The 18,619-nt window shown below is 41.4% G+C and overlaps 1 protein-coding gene across 5 annotated transcripts in view; it reads right to left on the bottom strand.

Moving 5' to 3' along the window:
• Positions 1-18,619, bottom strand: part of SGK3 (serum/glucocorticoid regulated kinase family member 3) — a 153,695-nt gene that overhangs the window by 104,002 nt on the left and 31,074 nt on the right. The window contains exons 1-2 of one of the 5 annotated variants that reach the window (XM_055349486.2): positions 13,005-13,145; positions 10,487-10,541 (exon numbers count right to left, since the gene is read on the bottom strand). The exons of the other annotated variants lie outside the window; for them this stretch is intronic. The gene's annotated coding sequence lies outside the window, so the exon portion shown is untranslated. Of the gene's footprint in view, positions 1-10,486; positions 10,542-13,004; positions 13,146-18,619 lie in introns of those variants that run through there. 5 annotated transcript variants of the gene reach the window in all.

The raw sequence follows: 18,619 nt of genomic DNA on the forward strand, positions 1-18,619 counted from the left end.
TTAAGCTGGTGTAAATCTGTTATGTCTGTACAGCAGTCCTAGGAAACTAATACAATGACAAATGCATGTTAATGCAATTGAACATAAAAATGTATTGATATGGAGCCCTTAGTGGTGGTGCATGCTGGTAGTTCCAGCTACTTGGGAGGCTGAGGCAGGAGGACAGCTTGAGCCCAGGAGTTTGAGACCAGCCTGGACAATATAGCAAGACTCCATCTCAAAAAAGTGCATTAATATGGATTCAGGATCCACATTGTATCTAATATCTAAGAAGCTACTACTTAGCCAAGATTTTTGAAAAGGCTTTAAAAATACCCTGTTTTTTCCAACTACATATCTCTGTAAGACCTGATTTATATATCTATATATAGATATAGAGAGATATTTTACTTAAAACAACATATTGTAACAGTTTGAATGCAGAAACAGGTTTAAAGATTCAGTGGTCACTTACTAAGCCAGATATTAAAGAGATTTGCAAACAAATAATATAATGCTTATTACTAATTTTTTCAGCTTTGGAAAAGGTTATTTTTTATAAAAATAATTTTTTGTTTGTTTTTGAGATGGAGTCTCACTCTTGTTGCCCAGGCTGCAGTGCAATGGCACGATTTCAGCTCACTGCAACCTCCGCTTCCCAGGTTCAAGCTATTCTCATGTCTCAGCCTCCCAAGTAGCTGAGATCACAGGCACCCACCACCACACCTGGCTAATTTTTGTATTTTTAGTAGAGACAGGGTTTCGCCATGTTGGTCAGGTTGGTCTCGAACTCCTGACCTCAGGTGATCCACCCACCTTGGCCTCCCAAAGTGCTGGGATTACAGGTGTGAGCCACCTTGCCCGGCCTTAAAAATATGTTTTTAATGTTAACATGTAAAGGGTATGTGTGTGTGTGTGTGTGTGTGTGTGTGTGTGTATACATATAGTGTGTGTGTGTATATATAGTGTGTATATATATATGTATATATATATACACTTTTTTTTTTTTAAGCTGGAGTCTTACTCTGTTTCCCAGGCTGGAGTGCAGTGGCGTGATCTCAGCTCACTACAACCTCCGCCTTCTGGGCTCAAGCGATTCTCCTGCCTCAACCTCCCAAATAGCTGGGATTACAGGTGCCCGCCACCACGCCCAGCTAATTTTTGTAGTTTTAGTAGAGACGAGGTTTCACCATGTTGGCCAGGCTGGTCTCAAACTCCTGACCTCAAGTGATCTCTCCACCTCAGCCCCCCAAAGTGCTGGGATTACAGGTGTGAGCCACCGCACCTGGCCATATTTTTTTATTTAATTTTTTTTAATTTATCAGTTTTAACTTCTAGTATAAATAGCCCATATAAATACAAACTCCTTGGGGTACTCAGTAATTTTTAAGAGTGTAAGGAGTTCTGTGAGACCAAAATGTTTGAGAAACACTGGCCCATACAACCATTGAAAGAGGAAAGACAAATGGGGACTGAGGGCCAGGCACAGTGGCTCACGCCTGTAATCCCAGCCCTTTGAGAGGCCTAGGCAGGAGAATCACTTGACCCCAGGAGTTCGAGACCAGCGTGGGTAACATGGTGAGAACTTTTTGAGTCTCTACAAAAAAATACAAAAATTAGCTAGGTGTGGTGGTACATGCCTGTAGTCCCAGCTACTCAGGAGACTAAGGGAGGAGGATCACTTGAGCCAAGGAGGTTGAAGTTGCCATGAGCCATGATCATGCCACTGCATTCCAGCCTGGGCAACAGAGCGAGACCCTGTCTCAAAAAAAAAAAAAAAAAAAAATAGGGCCTGAGTAGTTAGGAAAGGGATCACGTAGGTAGGATTCCTGCCCTTTTGCACTACGCATTGAATCTTCAGGGGCAGAAAGGTAGAAAAACATCCTTCTAGGCAAAGAACCTCAGAAGTATATAATAAACTTAGAAGCAGATCTATATGTGACAAGGTTAAGGGAGACTGGGTCATCAATAAATACATAAATCTTACATGTCCAGATTATTATCTTTTTAAAAATAGTTGATGCTGGCCTGGCACAGTGGCTCGCGCCTGTAATCCCAGCACTTTGGGAGGCCGAGGCAGGCAGACTGCTTGAGCTTAGGAGTTCAAGACCAGCCTGGGCAACAGGGAGACCCTGCCAAACCCCGTTTCTACTAAAACATACAAAAATTGGCCAGGTATGGTGGCATGTGCCTATAGTCCCAGCTACTTGGGGGGCTGAGACAGGAGAATCACTTGAGCCCAGGAGATTGAGGCTGCAGTGAGCTATATTCGCACCACTGCACTCCAGCATGAGTGACAATGTGAGACCCTGTCTCAAAAAAAAAAAAAAAAAAAAAAAGTAGATGCATGCCTCAATTTCAAGATTCTTGGTTTGTCTTTTGTAAGCCCATAACTTAAAAGGATTTGGGGTTTTGTAAATGTGGATACCATGCTTTTCCTCCCCTTTTTCCTGTGCTCCTCATAGATGGAGTGAGTCCTTGTAAGTACTAAACCAGCCCACATAACCCTCCTCTGAGTCTTCATACATTTTCTTTTACTCCATCTGGAACACACATCTCTATTTTTTGTTTGGTATATAGTTTGCTTGGACTGTCATAAACAAGTACCTCAGACTGGGTGGTTTAAACAACAGAAATGTATTGTCTCACAATTCTGGAGGCACAAGTCTGAGATCAATGTGCCACCAGAGCTGGTCTCTCCTGAGCCTCCTCTCCTTGGCTTGTAGACGGCTGCCTTCTCCCTGTGTCCTCACAGCATCTTCCTTGTGTACGTAGCTAAGTCCAAATTTCCTCTTCTTATAAGAACAATGGTCATACTGAATTAGGGCCCACCCATAGGACCCCATGTTAACTTTATTACCTCTTTAAAGATCCTGTCTCCAAATACAGTCACAGTCTGAGATACTGGGGGCTAGAACATCAACATATGAATTTGAGGGGACACAATTCAGGCTATCACACTTTGGCTAACTCCTTCTCGCTCTCTGTGAATCAGCCTAAATTGGACTTTCTCAGGGAAGCTTTCCTTGACCCCTGACTTAAGTGAAGGTCCCTGTTACACTCACATAGGAGCCTACACTTACCCTGTTAATACATATCATTTAGCATACAAATGAAAGTAAATAGTCATTTAACTGTTTTATAACTGTTTCACCTACCAAACCCTAAGAGCCATGAGGGCAGGGACTGCGTCTGTCATGTTCACCACTGGGCCTACAGGGTTTAGAATAGTGCCTGACATACTGGGGTCACTCAATGAGTACGGGAGTGCTGTATGGTGTTACAAAATGGGGGAGTTTCAGAGATGAAAACAAGATCTGCAAGCCCACCAGGAAGGATTCTGAGACCAGCAGCAACCATCTGGAAGAGGTGTACAGGCTAAGCATCCCCAACTCAAAAAATCTAAAATGTTTCAAAATCCAAAACTTTCTGAGTGTCTACATGATGCCACAAGTGGAATATTCCACACCTGACATCATGCGACAGGTTGCAGTTAAAACGCAGGTGCACAACACAGTTTTATCAGTTTTACTTAACATCCCCAAGGGGGTTATTGTACAACAATCTTTTAATCAAAACACAGCATCACAGGCAGAGACTGAGAGCCTGTTGTTATTTGTTGTTGCTGTTTTTCGTTTTTTTTTTTTTTTTTTGAGATGGAGTCTCACTCTGTCCGCCAGACTAGAGTGCAGTGGTGTGATCTCGGCTCACTGCAACCTCCGCCTCCTGGGTTCAGATGATTCTCCTGCCTCAGCCTGCCCAGCAGCTGGGATTACAGGAGTGCTCCACCACGCCCGGCTAATTTTTTGTATTTTCAGTAGAGACGAGGTTTCACCATGATGGTCAGGCTGGTCTTGAACTCCTGACCTCAGGTGATCCACCCGCTTCTGCCTCCCAAAGTGCTGGGATTACAGGCACGAGCCACCACGCCTGGCCTTGTTGCTGTTGTTAAACAGCTGATGCAGGTATTCTGGGGATGCTACTGTGCTGCCTAGTTACCCTAAACACATTATTTTCTCACTGTATTAATGGTGTGTCATATTGGTAACTGTTAAGTGTTAATGTGTGTATAAGTGGGAGAAAATGATTGCTTATCACTAGCATATAAATTCAGAGTCAGAAATGATGGTGATGCCAAACAAGTACAGATTGACCACATAGGTGATGAGATTGTCCACGTGGGCGATGAGATAGTGACACCTTTGCTTTCTGATAGTTCAATGTATACAAATTTTGTTCCATGTACAGAATTACTTAAAATATTGTATAAAATGACCTTCAGACTGTGTGCATAAGGTGTATATGAAACATAAATGGGAATTTCGTCTTTAGACTTTATTCGTATCCCCAGGAGATCTCATCATGTATATGCAGATATTCCAAAATCTGTAAATACCCGAAATCCAAAACACTTCCTGTTCCAAGCATTTTGGATAAAAGATACTCAACCTGTCCCAGCAAATCAGTAATCTTGGTGGTCAAGCCTCACTGACTTTTAATCCCACTGCAGTACTGAATTAAGCGGGTAGAGTCTTAAGTCCAGTCCTGTCTCAATCATTAATTAGCAACGTAAAAATGGTGCAATGTTCCTTAGTTTTTGCATTATCTCTCATTCCTCATTTGCAAATGCAGGAAATTATCTAAAGCCAACATTGGTCACAATTTAAACAGAAAAGCCCTGATCTGTGAATATCCCAAACCAACTCTACCCCATGCTGCCAAGACCCTTGTGTGCCTTTGATGGGAGTGTTAATCCCAACCTTTCCTTTAACAACCAATTCTGCTGAAGCTTATGTGAGTCCCAACTCCAGGCCTCTAAAGTTTTCTCCCATGCTGCAAAAGGGGGTTACAAATCAAACAAAGCTCCAAAGAGCCTCCAGCACTGCCAAAAGACTCAGGGGCCTAGAGGGCAATTGGAGTTCAGAGGTCATAAGGGCATTTAAAGTCTATTAACAATCTTGTGATTTGGTTAGGAGTTAAGAAGTGATATCCATGACTTCTAGGAGAACGTGGATTGGAATTCAAATGAGTGGCTAGAATATTCTGGAGGTATGGAGAGGGGGAGATCATATTCTTTTCTTTTCTTTTTTTTTTTGAGATGGAGTTTCGCTCTTGTTGCCCAATCTGGAGTGCAATGGCACGATCTCGGCTCACTGCAACCTCCGCTCCCAGGTTCGAGTGATTCTCCTGCCTCAGCCTCCCGAGTAGCTGGGAATACAGGCACCACCATGCCCAGCTAATTTTGTATTTTTAGTAGAGACGGGGTTTCTCCATGTTGGTCAAGCTGGTCTCAAACTCCTGACCTCAGGTGATCAACCCTCCTGGGCCTCCCAAAATGCTGGGATTACAGGTGTGAGCCACCATGCCCGGCCCATATTCTTTTTTAAAATAGTTTTTGCAAGCTGGGAAAGTATATAATACGGAGAAAAGCAAAGTTTCAGCAATTTACGAGTATCTTCCCCTAGTCCTCTCCTATGCATTTGCTTAACTGTATATCTTGACTACCCATGTGATTTGGGACAAGCTTCTACCTTGGTTCATCTAGGAATAATACTAGCACAAGAGGTGGTTGTGAGTATCACATAAGGTCACATATGGAAATGCATTAAATGCAGAGGTTGTAGGCTTCATGGAAGCTACAGAATTCTGGCTGCCACCTCTTAGGAACTGTGTAACCTTGGGTATGTTTTAACTTTTTTTGCCTAGTTTTTCTCATCTGCAAAATGGAAATAATAATGGTACCTATCTCTTGTGATTGTTGAGATAATTAAATATAATAATGTTGTTGTACCTGAAACAAGCATCCAATAAGTGTTAGCTATTTATTTTAATGTTTGTAATATTCAGAGCTTTTTCACCTAATATGTTCTCATTTGATTACCTCAGAAATCTGTAACTTCTGGACAGGCGTGGTGGCTCACACCTATAATCCCAACACTCTGGGAGGCTGAGGTGGGAGGCTGAGGTACTTGAGCCCAGGAGTTTGAGGTTATAGTGAGCCATGATCATGCCACTGTACCCCAGTCTGGACAACAGAGTGAGACCCTGTCTCTAAAAAAATAAAGAAACCTGTGACTTCCCACTCCCTTCAAACTCCCCACTTCCCTTTACTCTCCCCTCTCCCCAAGCAATGTCCTTGTCTCGCCGAAAACATCAGGCTTAATCTCCCTCAGCATCCCCTACACCCTCAAACCACTGTGGATAAGCACCTGGCCCCCTTTAGCTACTTCCTCTTCTCTTTCTGGAAAAAACAGCTTGCATTTCTCTAAAAACCACATGCAGCACACTTTTCTGCCTGAAATGCTCTGTCTCCCCCACCCCACCAGTTTTTCACAGGGTAACTCCTACTCCTTTCTCTGGATTCATTTCAACTATATCACCTTCTCCCTGAAGCCTTCTCTGACCATATTCTGCGACATAGGGGGTATTCCCATAGCCCCCTAAATTTAATGTTATCTTAAATTATCATCCTACATAATAATTCTCTTTTTGCATGTTTATTTCCTTTACATCCTTAGAACCTAGCACAATATCTGCCCTGTAGGTGACCAATTGCCCCAGACTTTTGGTTTTAACATTGCCAAGTCATGCATTCCAGGAAACTGCCGCAGTCAAGGGTGGTTGGTCACCATACTACACATACAGTAAGTTTTACTGAATGAACAGAGTCCACACCTGCTGTCTTGTCTTCCCCCTCTACTATGCACTCTTCAACGAAACGTCATCAGCTTCCACCCTGACATCCCATTTTGTTGGCACATGGCACAATGCTCTCCTTGTGGCCAAAATCTATTGGTCACATTATAGTCCTTCAAAGATTGACCTTTCAATAAATGATTTTTAGGCCGGGCTTGGGGGCTCATGCCTGTAATCCCAGCACTTTGGGAGGCCGAGGTGGGCGAATCACCTGAGATCGAGAGTTCGAGACCAGCCTGACCAACATGGAGAAACCCCATCTCTACTAAAAATACAAAATTAGCTGGGTGGCTCATGCCTCTAATCCCAGTTACTCGGGAGGCTGAGGCAAGAACTGCTTGAACCCGGGAGTCGGAGGTTGCGGTGAGCCGAGATCGCGCCACTGCACTCCAGCCTAGGCAACAGGAGTGAAGCTCTGTCTCAAAATAAATAAATAAATAAATAAAATGAATGATTTTTAATAATCAGAGATTATTCCTATTGTGTACCTATTCTTTCTTATAGTGAAGCAAGATAGTATTACAATATCCACATTTATTAAGTGTAGATAGATTCAAGGAATCCATGTACTGTTTTAAATAATTCAAAATAATTCAAAATGTCATACCATATTTATAATTCATTAACATAATTATAAGATGTGCTCAATGACAGCTAAGTATTTTCTGAATAAGAACTTTCCAGAAGTGATGGCTCATGATATTAAAAAAGTACTTAAGGCAATGAGAAAAGAGTTCTCCTTTTTCATGAAGTACAAATAAGAAAATAGAATGGTATTTTAAGAAGCTCATAACAAATGAGTTTTCTTTTTCATTTAAGCTCTGAAAATATATGTACAGAAATGCCCTATAAAAATGAATATGTAAACCAGTACTTACATTTAATGAGTATTTTTAAGCCAAAGAACAGATTTTCTTAATATCCTAAAAGCAGAGGCTTTCCCACAACTCCTCTCATTTCTTTTTTCACGCCATTCTCCTGCCTCAGCCTCCTGAGTAGCTGGGACTACAGGCGCCCGCCACCACGCCCGGCTAATTTTTTTGTATTTTTAGTAGAGACAGGGTTTCACCGTGTGTTAGCTAGGATGGTCTCAATCTCCTGACCTCGTGATCCGCCCACCTCAGCCTCCCAAAGTGCTGGGATTACAGGCGTAAGCCACCGCGCCTGGTCTTTTTTTTTTGAGACAGGATCTCACTGTATCACCCAGGCTGGAGTGCAGTGGCGTGATCTTGGCTCACTGAAACCTCTGCCTCCTGGGCTCAAGCAATCCTCCCACCTCAGCCTCCCAAGCAGTTGAGACTATAGGTGCACCATCACCATGCCTGGCTAATTTTTATATTTTTTGGTAGAGATGGGGTTTTGCCATGTTGTCCAGGTTGGTCTCAAACTCCTGGGCTCAAGAAATCCACCTGCCTCGGCCTCCCAAAGTGCTGGGATTACAGGTGTGAGCTACCACACCCAGCACCTCATATTTCTTTTCTTTCTTTTTTTTTTTTTGAGATGGAATCTCACTCTGTTGCCCAGGCTGGAGTGCAGTGGCGTGATCTCAACTCACTGCAACCTCTGCCTCCCAGGTTCAAGTGATTCTCATTGCCTTAGCCTCCCGAGTAGCTGGGACTACAGGCACGTGCCACCATGCCTGGCTATCACATTTCTTAAGACTAAATACGAACCAATCCTCATCAAAGAATAATGCCTAGCAATTGCCTGTTTACATATTCTTCTATCCCACTAAACTCTACATTCTTTGAGGGCAGGATTGGATAGTATCTCTAGCACCTAGACAAATAGGTGCATGGCTCAGGCTGGGGCAAAATAAATGTCTTAAGCAGAGAACTAGGAAGGAAGGGAGGACATTTTTAAAGTGAGCGATGTTAGATTGTTATAAGAATTTTCCAGAAAGGAAGGCATTATATCAGAAATGTACATACATTTTATTTGTAAAACATTTCCAGATATGTACAAAGGACAGCATTGGCAATAAACACTAATCGCAAAGTTGACTATCATGATAGCCATTATTGACTCATCTCTTCTTGAATTTGAAGAATTTCAAATGTCACAGTAAAAACTGATTCAGCATGTTACTTCCATATAGTAGAAGATGCACTGGGAATCAAGGTAGGCTGAATGTATAGAAAAGAATTCCTTTTTTATCCCAAACCCAAGAAATCTGAAGGTAATTTTTTCATCTCTCATATTTAGAGATTTACACACACACACACACACACACACACACACACACCCCAAAAACTATTTCCAGGCAGAGGCTGATACTCAGTTGCCATGTACCAAGGCAGTCATTCTATTTTTTACATACTTAATATAATTTGGCCATTATTATTATTGTATTCCAACTCTTGAAACCATGTCTCATATCTTTATATTTCTGCATCTATATATAAACATATCTAAATTATCTCAAATTCCTCACTTGCTGGCCTTTCTGAATAAATCAATCATCTCTAATTTCAAAAGCAAACTATTCTTCCTAGAAAAATTGCTAAAATTGATATAACATTATCAAACCACTGATTTGAACCAAATTATCTCAATCTCAAATCCTCCTTAAATTCAAAGAAAAGCAAATCACGTTCCATATGAAATTCAGAAATTAAGCAACTGGTCTAGCAATTCCATTCTTGCTCACATTCACCAATAGATGTGTGCCAGAAGTCAATGTTCGTACTAGCGAAAAACTAGCAACAACCCAAGTGTCCATCAAGAGAACAGGAAACTGAATAGCTGGGTTTTTACTGTTATTCTTTGTTTTTGTTTTGTTTTTGTTTTTGTTTTTTGAGACAGGGTCTCACTCTGTAGCTTAGACTGGAGTGTAGTGGGTAGAGATGGAGTTTCACCATTTTGGCCAGGCTGGTCTCGAACTCCGGGCCTCGTGATCCGCCCGCCTCGGCCTCCCAAAGTGCTGGGATTACAGGTGTGAGCCACCGCACCCAGCCAAAAATAACTTTTCTATAAGATGAAACAAGTCCAATTTTGCCCATTTTGACGTATATTGACTGAATAACTTTCTGAATAATACAATATGGGTCCATCCCTTCCACTCTCATATTTTCTTAACCATTCTCTCATAAGCATTCATTCATTTAGAATATCTAGAGATTTAGCCAGGCGTGGTGATGCACGCCTGTAGTCCCAGAGCTACTCAAGCGGCTGAGATGGGAGGATCGCTTGATCCTGGGAGGCAGAGGTTGCAGTGGGTCAAGATAGTGTCACTGCACTCCAGCCTGGGCAACAGAGAGAGACCTTGTCTAAAATAAATAAATAAATAAATAAATAAAATCTAGTGAGAATTTCACAGGAAATAATTTAATATCAAAATCAGAAGTCCCTAATGGCCAACTCTGACATGACAAGTTTCAAATTGATGAGTCCACCATCTTTTTAAAAGTAACTCAAAGTGATGACAACAGTATGTAGGCAATTTTCAAAATTAAAATTGATGAGCCTACTCCTTCTACTTGTCAGGGTAGAGAGTTTATTGATCTCTAAATCAGTGGTGTTAGAAGGAAATGTGAATCCAAGGCACTGCTGGCCTGGTCCTGTGGGTTCCTCACCAGCAAATGAGCACGAGGTCAGGTCCAGGAGGATCGAGATGCTGGTGATGTCGGTAACAGCAGGGATGACACATGGCCCACAGGCAGGATGAGTCCAGCATATTAATAGTGCATTAACATAAGAAGGAAAAATCTATCAAGGCTTGACATATTTATAAATTCCCCTAGGTAATACCCAAAACTCGAGTAGCTTAGCAAATTATTTCAAAAATGTGGAGTTCCCTCCAGCAACTCACTGTTGTTTTTATAGGTTGCCAGTTCAGCACAGTCAGGGATCAATTCTTTAGAAACCTTCGAGCATAAATAAATACTACTTTAGTGGCAGTATTTTTTAAATTTACCAAAACGATCTCCAAATTAAATCTTCTAAGAATGAGAAGAAAGGATTTATATTATATAATTTTCTACTGCTAGCTTTGACTCAGCAGAACATCCTGAGTAAGTAGGAGGCAGAGTAGGAGGAAAAGGCAGTGTGTTAGATGCTTCACATACCTCAATAACAAGAGCTGAGCCTGGTGCTGAGGCCTTTACAGGCATTACCTCATGTAATCCCAATAAGGAAAACCTTATGAACTCTCCATTGGACAGATGTGGAAAGTGAAACATTAAGTAACTCACTGAGATTCACAGTTAGTGATCCACAGTGCGAGAATCCAAGCCCAGGCCTGTCCAACACTAACGCTTGTGTTCTGTCTGCTGTGCTACACAGCAAAGCACATTGCATCATTTTTAATAGAGACTTAACAAATCAAATAGACTTTTAAAAAATGAAATTACTAAGTGGCTAAAAGTTTAAAAGATAAGGAAGATTTTTAGCTTTATATTAAAGTGGTACAAAACAGCAGCATAATGGGACCTTGTCTCTACAAAAAAATTAAAAATTAGCCAGGCGTGGTGGCACACACCTGTAGTCCCAGCTACTCAGGAGGCTGGGATGGGAGGATCACTTGAGCCCAGGAGGTCAAGGCTGCAGTGAGCTGAGATCACATCACTGCACTCTCGCCTGAGTGACAAAGTGAGAACCTGTCTCAAAAAAAAAATGGCAAAAGAAAAGTCAAAGAAGTCTAAATGATCACACATAGGACCATTCTTTCATAATATGGCACCATACCAGATCTTGGTCTCCTTTAGTTCTCCTGCAAGTCTAGCCCTGGACTTTCTAAAACAGGCATTCTGTACCATATATTCAGAAAACTGTGTGGCTGTTTAAACTACTTGAAGATAGTCTTTTATTCTAAGTAATTACTTGGTAAGAAATTTGACAGAAGTTTCTGAGATGGAAAAACCATGGTTCTATGCTCAAAAACAACAACAACAACAACAACAAAAAAACATTAAAATGAGGTTAGGGAATAAAAGCCTATTTTAAAAATAAACCTCACACCTTAATACCATGAGAACAACTTTCAGAAAGCTACATTTAGCATGCTTTGAATTATGAATCTTCTCCTGATGTCATACTCTGGATATTTGAATTGGCCATGAAAGATGAACAAACACTAGCCTGTCAAAATCTAAAATTACCATGGGGAAAAAAAATCTTTTTTTTTTGAAATGAGAAATTCTAAAAAGCAATTTAAAATCTATATAATACCCTTTCTATACCCTCTGGAAAACAGTATGCCAGTGAATACTTCCATCAGGATTTCATCTTTGTAAATACATTAACGTTGACTAATTAGGTGTCAACAGCCCTGAGTAGAAGAAACATTAGCATAGTCTCTCCATTTAAAAAATATATATTTTTTAGGCCCACATGATGGCTTACACCTGTAATCCCAGTAACTTTCGAGACAAAGGTGGGAGGATCACTTGAGGCCAGGAGTTCAAAACTAGCCTGGGCAACATAGCGAGACCTGGTCTCTAAAAAAAAAAAAATTAAGAAAAATTAGCCAGGTGTAGTATGGCGTGTGCCTATAGTCCCAGTCACTCAGGAAGCTGAGGTGGGAAGACCTCTTGAGCCCAAGAGTTCAGAGCTGCAGTGAACTATGATTATGCTACTGCACTCCAGTCTGGGTGACAGAATGAGATTTTGCCTTTAAAAAAAAAAATGTAGAGACAGGATCTTGCTCTGTTGCCAGGCTGTTCTCAAACTCCTGGCCTCAAGCAAAACTCCCATTTCACCACCCACCTCCCCTCCCCGAGTAACTGGGACTACAGGTGTGAGCTACCATGCCCAGCTCTCTCCATTTTAAATGATGTAGACAGAGAAACTGGTCAGTTGAAAGGTTCAGGAAATGACTTGTTTTGAAATGTTGGCAAAAAGATGTTTCATCTTTTCTCTCAGAATTCCCCTCAAAACAAGAGGGAAAATGCAAAAGAAAAGAGAAAGCCCACACTATCTGAAGACAGAAAGCTAATGGAAGAGTGGAGAACAGGCAGAGGTTAGAGGGCGAAACCTAAGAGCCTGCAGAGAACACCAGACAGGAATGAGCTAACCTAATCTGCAGAATCAGAGAAAAGGCCCAGAATTTGATGCAATGGGCAAGAGATAAGAGGCTGCTTTTCTAGAAAACCTGAATAGTTCTGGAGAAAATAGCTGCTGCTGCTATAATCTATGGTGGTCCCTATCAAAAAAGCTGGCTCAGCTTTAATAAGTCTGCTATGGCTTGAACGTTTTGTCCCCTCCAAACTCAAGTTGAAACTTAATCCCCTAAGCACAGGTTTTGGGAGGTGGGCTCTTTTGGGAGGTGTTTAGGACTAATGCCACTAAAAAAAGGGCTTGTAGGAGAGGGTTTACTGTCTTCCACTCACTCTTTTGCCATATGAGGACACAGTATTCTTCCCTTCTGGAGAATGCAGCATTCAGAGTGGCATCTTGGAAGCAGAGACCAGACACCAAACCTGCTGGCACACGGTTCTTGGACTTCCCAGCCTCCAGAACTGTGAGAAATAAATTTCTGTTCCTTATAAATTACCCAGTCTCAGGCATTCTGCTATAGCAGCAGCACAAATGGACTAAGACAAAGTCTCACCCAGATACACAAAACTTTTACTCAGTTTTTGTTGTTGTTTTTTTTTGTTTTGTTTTTGTTTTTTGAGACAGAGTCTCTCTCTGTCGCCCAGGCTGGAGTGCAGTGGCGTGGTCTCGGCTCACTACAAGCTCCTCCTCCCAGGTTCATGCCATTCTCCTGCCTCAGCCTCCCGAGTAGCTGGGACTACAGGCACCCGCCACCACACCTGGCTAATTTTTGTTGTATTTTTTAGTAGAGACGGGGTTTCACCAAGTTAGCCAGGATGGTCTCGATCTCCTGACCTCATGATCCACCTGCCTCAGCCTCCAAAGTGCTGGGATTACAGGTGTGAGCCACTGTGCCTGGCCAACTTTTACTCAGTTTTTAACATATTCTTTTAATGTCTCATTCCTAAATAATCATCAGGCACTTGAGGAAAACCTCTAACATAAAGGACCAAAGTGAAAACAAACAAACAAAACAATGAAACAAAAAAACTAGAATAAATAAAATCAGGAAATAGAATGCTAGGAATAGACAAATGGGTTTTGTCTATTAAAAGAAAAACCAATTTTCATAGAGATAGAAGGTATATGTATGAAACACGAACAAGAAACTTTAAAAAAATAAAAGACTAAAAAAGCACAGAGAACAAGAAAGACCTCTTAGAAACTAAAAATTACAGTTAGAACAAAAACTTCAATAGTAATGTTGGCAAGTAAAGTTGACAAAGACTTACAGAAAACAGACAAAAAATGCCAAGGTTGGCAAGAGGAAAAAAACTAAGAAAATTGAAGGACCAATCCAAAAGGTCCCACACACAACTAATCAAAAATCTAGAAAGAAAAAAGGCTGGGCATGGTGGCTCATGCCTGTAATCCCAGCACATTGCGAGGCCAAGGCGGGTGGATCATTTAAGGTCAGGGGTACAAGACCAGCCTGGCCAACATGGTGAAACCCCATCTCCACTAAAATAACAAAAATTAGTCAGGCATAGTGGCATGCCTATAATCCCAGCTGCTTGGGAGGCTGAGGCAGAAGAATTGCTTAAACCCGGGAGGCAGAGGTTGCAGTGAGCTCCAGCCTTTGCAACAGAGTGAGACTCCATCTAAAAAAAAAAATATATATATATATATATATACACACACACACATATATGCACATATATTTGATAATTTCACCAAATAACAGAAATAATAAGAAATTTCCCAAGAAATTCCAGATTTAAAAGGTCCATTGAGTACACAGCACAATAGAAAAATAAAATATATAAAAAAGAAGATATTAAAAGCTTCCAGAGAGGCAGCAACAGGTCACATACAAAAGTTCAGGAATAAGAATGGCATGGCCTTTTAACAGCAACAGTGGAAACTAGAAGACAAGGGAGCAATGCCTCTAAAAGTCTAAAGGAAAACAATTTTCAGCCAGAGTTCTATAACCAGCCAAACTATCGGTCAATTGTGAAGGGAGACTACAGACACTTTCAAATAGTATAAGGTTAAAAAAATTACCTCCCATGCACGCTGTCTCAGTAAGCTATTAGACTATGTGATCTACCACAAGTACAGAATAAGCCAAAAAAAGAAGCAGCAAAGGATCCAGCCCAGGTAAGAGGCAAAGAGCATTTCCAGGATGACAACTGTGCAGCAGCATCCCAGATTGGAACAAAAGGACAGAGGACTCCTGGAGGAAGGTTCCAGCAGGGAAATGGAGCTGAAAGATTCCAGTCTGCTAGATTTGACTGTGTAAAATTGTATGGCAAGGCTGCTACAGGGCTTAGGAAGAATTAGAGACAAGTACAAAAAAAATTAGCTCTCGGAGCGGTAGCTCACGCCTGTAATCTCAACACTTTGGGAGGCCGAGGTGGGTGAGATCCGGAGTTCGAGACCAGCCTGGCCAATATGGTGAAACCCTGTATCTACTAAAAACACAAAAATTAGCTGGGCATGGTGGCACTTGCCTGTAATCCCAGCTACTCAGCAGGCTGAGGCAGGAGAATCATTTGAACCTGGGAGGCAGAAGTTGCAGTGAGCTGAGATCACGCCATTGCCTGGGCAAAAAGAGCGAAACTCCATCTCAAACAAAAACAAAAACAAAAATAACATTAGCACTTAACAATGAACATAGTGGACAAAGGAGCACCCTAGCTACTATATGAAGTGGGGAGGGTGGAATATTTACAGCCTGAGTGAGAAGTCCCTGTCCTTAAGTAATATATAACGTAATTGCAGAGCTAATCCATAGATAGGATATGGACTGGTACTTTTCAAATTATTTGACCAAGACCCACAGTATGAAATACATTTTACATTATAAGCCAGAAGCATTTTACATGGTGAGCCAGAAGTGCAACAAAAGTGCCATGAAACAATATTATCTCTTTTTTATATACATTTTGATATTTTCAAGTTTCTTTTATTCCAGGCTTTTAAATGCTGCTAACAACCCACTAAATTGACTTCATGAGTCACTAATGGGTTGCAACCCACAGTTTTAAAAACACTGCAAAAAACTATGGTCTCTTCTATTAAAAAGAAAAAATAAAACACTTCTGGAGTAGAGAATTGCTGGAGGCAGGGAGGATGGCAAGAAAATTACAGACTTGATAGAATTACAGACTGACAGGCAGTGAATGGGAAAAAGGCTGTTACAGGTGAAGGGAAGGTAAGTAAAGGCTCAAAAGCAGGAAAACAAAGTGTGCGCTAAAGGCATAGCAGAGAAAATGGTAAGTCTGAATGAAGGAGAGGAGTGGAAAATGGAGACAGAAAGGCATGATTGGAGACTAACCATGAAAGGTCATAGACTTGACCAATATGCTGAGTCTGATCTTATTCCAACAGCAATGGAGATACAAAAAATGTGGGGCAGTGGTATGCCAGCAAACTGCAGTGATGTCTATATCATCTCATAAAGACTGACTTATTAATTTTATATGCATAAAAATTACATAAATTAAAAATATAGAGCCAGGCATGGTGGCTCATGCCCATAATTCCAGTGCTTTGGGAGGCCGAGGTGGGAGGATCACTTACAGCCAAGAATTCAAGATCAGCCTGGGCAACATAGTGAGGCCTCATCTTTACAAAAAATATCAAAATCAGCCAGACATGGTGGCATACATCTGTAGTCCCAGCTATTCAGGAGGCTGAGGTGGGAGGATCCCTTGGGGCCAAGAGTTTGGGGCACAGTGAGCCATGACCATGCCACTGCACTCCAGCCTGTGCAACAGAGTGAGACCCTGTCTCTAAAAAACAAACAAACAGACAAAAAATTAATGGAGAAATATATAACATGCGACTAGAAATGAAGATAGGTGTTCAGTGAACCAAATGAAGTTCATTTTATTCATTTTGATTTTTTTTCTCCTAAACCTTCATAAAAAAAAATGATTTGAACAGTTTAGGCCCTGAGGAAAAGAGCAAGCAAGTCTCTGATAAGAAAAAGAGATACCCTTTCTTTCATTTCATGATCTATTACAGTAATACAGATAGCTCTTTGTACCTAAGATTCAGCCTTAAGAAACTTTGCCCACTTTTTTAAGCATCTGGGGCTCTTTTCCCACTAGGCTTTTGTACTTGATGTTCCTTTGACTTGTAATGTACTTCCCAAGGACTGACATCAAACTAGACGTCACTGTGTTTGAGGAACCTGATCCCAAAGCTAGATCAGATGCCCTTGCTAAGGGGCCCTGGGGCACTGCCCCCATCCTAGCACCTTTTACCTTAGATTATAATTGTTTATTTACCTGTACAATTAGACCGTAACTTCCTTGAGGACAGAGGCTATGTTGATCTTGATTATTACCAAAGCCCCATCTACTGGTACTGTGCCTATCCCTTGGGGGACACTCAATAAATATTTGGTGAATACAAAGCTTTTGTTTAGTGCACCAACATATAATTTTCTTTTTTTGTTATTTTTTTGAATTTTTAATAGAGACAGGGTCTCACTATGTTGTCCAGGCTGGTCTCAAACTCCTAGGCTCAAGCAATCTGCCTGCTTCAGTCTCCCAAACTGCTGGGATTACAGGTATGAGCCACTGTACCCAGCCCCACCAACATATAATTATTATTATTATTAATTTTTGAGATGCAGTCTTGCTCTGTCGCCCAGGCTGGAGTGCAGCGGTGCGATCTCAGCTCACTGCAACCTCCACCTCCCAGGTTCAAGCAATTCTCATGCCTCAGAGGCCTCCCGAGTAGCTGGGATTATAGATGCCCACCAACACATGCGGCTTTTTGTATTTTTGGTAGAGACAGGGTTTCACTATGTTGGTCAGGCTGGTCTCAAACTCCTGACCTCAAATGATCCGCCCACCTAGGCCTCCCAAAGTGTTGCAATTACAGGCGTGAGCCACCGTGCCTGGCCCCAACATATAATTTTAAAGTCTACACTCTGAGACTAAAGCTTAGATTTGAAAAGTCAAAATCTGCTCTAAGAAAGAGCAACCAATTTGTACTCCCTGCCTACTCTGCCTATTAAGTAAACTGATCAAACTGTCTAGACTTACTCTGTAGAAAGTCTACCCAAAATTAAGTTAAACAAGTAAGGCAAGGTTAGGAGTTTAGACTTGAACTAATAAAGAGCTATTGTGGGTTAAGAAAGGTAGGCATGCAATTAAAACAGGGATTTAAGAAGATTAGCCTCTTCTGGTATGCAGGATGGAATGGGGGAAATTTTTTCCTCCATTGTTCTTCAGCCTACTTTTTTTTTTTTTTGAGACAGAGTCTCACCCTGTCGCCCAGGCTGGAGTGCAGTGGCGCAATCTCGGCTCACCGCATCCTCCACCTCCCAGGTTCAAGTGATTCTTTCGTCTCATCCTCCTGAGTAGCTGGGACTACAGGCGTGCACCACCACACCTGGCTAATTTTTATATTTTTAGTAGAGACAGGGTTTCGCCATGTTGGCCAGGCTGGTCTTGAACTCCTGACCTCAGGTGATCCACCCACCTCGGCCTCCCAAAGTGCTGGGATTATAGGTGTGAGCCACTGTGCCCGGCCTCAGCCTACTTTTTAAGGTGTGAGCAGATGACCATACTAACATGAGCAATCAAGCACAAAGGCTGAGTTTGCATGAACAGAGCTTAGTATTCATTAGCTCAACAAATATATTTGAGGTGTTACTATGTTCCATGAACTGCACTATATTATAATAAAAAATCATAAACTATAAGCTGACATATAATGAAATGGATAAAAATTGCTGAGACTCAAGCTACATTAATGTGTCTGGTATAGTAAAGGAAGTCAATGATGCTTAAGTACAAATGAGAAAGAAACCATATAAAATGATGGAACTTAACATTATTTTCATAGAACCAAATCACATTTTTCTTATTCTTTTTTAAATTTGTTAATGTTTCTGTGTCAATAAGTAATTTTAATGACAACTATGACTCCCACCTCTAGAGATGAG

The sequence above is a fragment of the Gorilla gorilla genome, chromosome 7, assembly GCF_029281585.2.
Source record: "Gorilla gorilla gorilla isolate KB3781 chromosome 7, NHGRI_mGorGor1-v2.1_pri, whole genome shotgun sequence".
Classification (NCBI taxonomy): Eukaryota; Metazoa; Chordata; class Mammalia; order Primates; family Hominidae; genus Gorilla; species Gorilla gorilla.